The sequence below is a fragment of the Sorex fumeus genome, unplaced genomic scaffold (assembly GCF_029834395.1).
Source record: "Sorex fumeus unplaced genomic scaffold, SorFum_2.1 ptg000008l, whole genome shotgun sequence".
Classification (NCBI taxonomy): domain Eukaryota; kingdom Metazoa; phylum Chordata; class Mammalia; order Eulipotyphla; family Soricidae; genus Sorex; species Sorex fumeus.
In genome coordinates, this window is record NW_026606065.1 from 87,695,282 (window position 1) to 87,698,300 (window position 3,019).

Consider the following 3,019-nt stretch of genomic DNA (forward strand, 5'->3'; position numbering starts at 1 on the left):
CATCTCCATTGTGAGGCTTGTTGTTACTGTGTTTGGCATATCGAATACGCCCCAGATGCTTGCCAGGCTCTGTCCTGCAGGCGAGATACTCTTGGCTCTCTGAAAGGAGGAGAGGAATCAAATCCGGGTTGGCTGCGTGCAAGGCAAATGCCCTACCCACTGTACTATAGATTCAACCCCATGCTAATATATATGTACATATATAAGTACATACATATGTGTATGTATATATATGCTAGTATGTAGCATTGTAGCACTGTCCTTCTGTTGTTCATCTATGTGCTCGAGCGGGCATCAGTAATGTCTCACATTACTGTGAGACTTGTTACTGTTTTTGGCATATTGAATATGTCACTGGTAGCTTGCCAGGCTTTGCAGTATATATATATATATATATTTTTTTTTATATATATATTGCAATATATATATAAAAATAATAAAATAAAGGCCCTCCTGTTGTTCGTCGGTTTGCTCGAGTGGGCCCAGTAACGTCTCCATTGGAGACTTTGTTGTTACTGTGTTTGGCATATCGAGTACATCACGGGGAGCTTGCCAGGCTCTGCCGTGCGGGCGAGATACTCTCGGTAGCTTGCCGGGCTCTTCGAGAGGGGCGGAGGAATCGAACTAGGGTCGGCCATGTTGGCTGCGTGCAAGGCAAACGCCCTACCGCTGTGCTATCGCTCCAGCCCTATAATATATATCTATATATAGATATATATAGCAATATATATCTATATCTATCTATATATATATCTCACCCATTCCAAGTGGGTGATAGCACAGTGGGTAGGGCATTTGCCTTGCACACAGCCGACCCGGGTTCGATTCCTCCATCCCTCTTGGAGAGCCCAGCAAGCTACCAAGAGTACCCCGCCTGCATGGCAGAGTCTGGCAAGCTCCCCATGGCGCATTCAATATGCCAAAAACAGTAACAACAAGTCTCACAATGGAAATGTTACTGGACCTGCTGGAGCAAATCGACGAACAATGGGAGGACAGTGCTACGAGATACATATATATATATATATATATATATATATATATATCACTGTAGCACTGTCCTCCCATTGTTCATAGGTGCCCGCTCAAGCAAAATCTTCCGAAATCCAACATGCCATCTCGTCGGTAAAGAAACAAAGAGCACCTGGCCCAGACAAGGTCAGACCTGAACACCTGAAGAACTTACCATCAGTACTCATCAATACATTGGCTCGACTCTTCACATGCTACCTGTCTGAATGCAAGGTTCCATCCCAGTGGAAAACCAGCAGGACTGTACTACTATACAAGAAAGGAGACATCCATGGCATTGGCAACTATCGCCCAATCTGCCTATTGTCTGTCATCTACAAACTATTCACTCGAGTCATCCTGAATAGGATTAGCAGAACACTAGATGAAGGACAACCATGTGAACAAGCTGGATTCCGAAAAGGATTCAGTACCATCGACCATATCCACACAATAACCAAGCTCATTGAGGTATCTCGGGAGTTCAAGATGCCGCTCTGTCTAACGTTCATTGATTTAAAGAAGGCCTTTGATTCTGTTGAGACAGAAGCGGTCATGGAAGCCTTGGCCAATCAGGGCATACAAACTCAATACATCAGGATCCTTTGTGAGCTCTATTGTGGATTCACTACCAAGATCTCACCATTCTACAAAGAAGTAATCATCCATATCAAGAGAGGGGTTCGGCAGGGTGATACCATTTCACCAAAACTCTTCAGTGCCACCCTCGAGAACATCATGCGACGACTGGAATGGGAAAACATGGGAGTGAAGATAGATGGTCGGCAACTACACCACCTCCTCTTTGCTGATGACATCGTTCTAATAACACCAAACATCAGCCAAGCGGCACAAATGCTGAACGACTTTGACCGTGAATGTGGAAAGGTCGGACTACAGCTGAATCTTACGAAGACAATGTTTATGAGAAACAGCCTTGTTCCTGACGCTCCATTCGCTCTCAACGGAACCACCATCTCCGAATGCAACAGTTATATATACCTAGGTCGAGAAATCAACATGATGAATGACCTGGCACCTGAGTTGCGCAGGAGGAAGAGAGCGGCTTGGAATGCCTTCAAGAGCATTGAAGAAATAACTAAAAGGACAAAGAACCTCCAGCTACGAGCACATCTCTTTGATTCCACTATTCTTCCTGCATTAACATATGCCTCAGAGACCCGGACCCTACGAAAACAGGATGAGAACGCTATTCGGGTCTCTCAAAGAGGAATCGAAAGAACTATGCTTGGAATATCATGATTCACTCAAATGAGAGATAGAATCCGGAGTTCTGATCTTCGTCAACGCTCAAGAATCAGGGACGCTGTCTCATTTGCCAAGACATCAAAAATCAGATGGGCTGGACACGTAATGAGGTTTACAGACAACCGCTGGACTAGAGCCATTACTGATTGGATTCCACGGGACATCAAAAGATCACGTGGACATAAGATGGTCAGACTTCTTCGTCAAGACCCTAAATTATCGGTTTGAGGCTCTGCATATTCCTAGAACGAACAGATACCATTGGGCTACACTAGCACGCAACCGGGATGAATGGAGACATTACTGGCACCCGCTTGAATAAATCGATGAATAACGGGGATTAAGTGATTAAGTGAAATATATATATATATATCTCGTATCACTGTCCTCCCATTGTTCATCGATTTGCTCCAGCAGGTCCAGTAATGTCTCCATTGTGAGACTTGTTACTGTGTTTGGCACATCCAATACATCACGGGTAGCTTGCCAGGCTTTGCCGTGCGGGTGAGATACTCGCAGTAGCTTGCCAGGCTCTCCGAGAAGGGCAGAAGAATTGAACCCAGCTCGGCTGGGCCTGCCACGCACTAGGCAAATGCCCTACCACTGTGCTATTGCTCCAGCCCTTACATACACATATATGTGTACATATATATATTTATCAAGATTGGTTGTCTTCTACCTTATACCCCATCAGCTGTGGTGAGCTACTCTTGGCATATCAGTGGCATAATTGTACAAA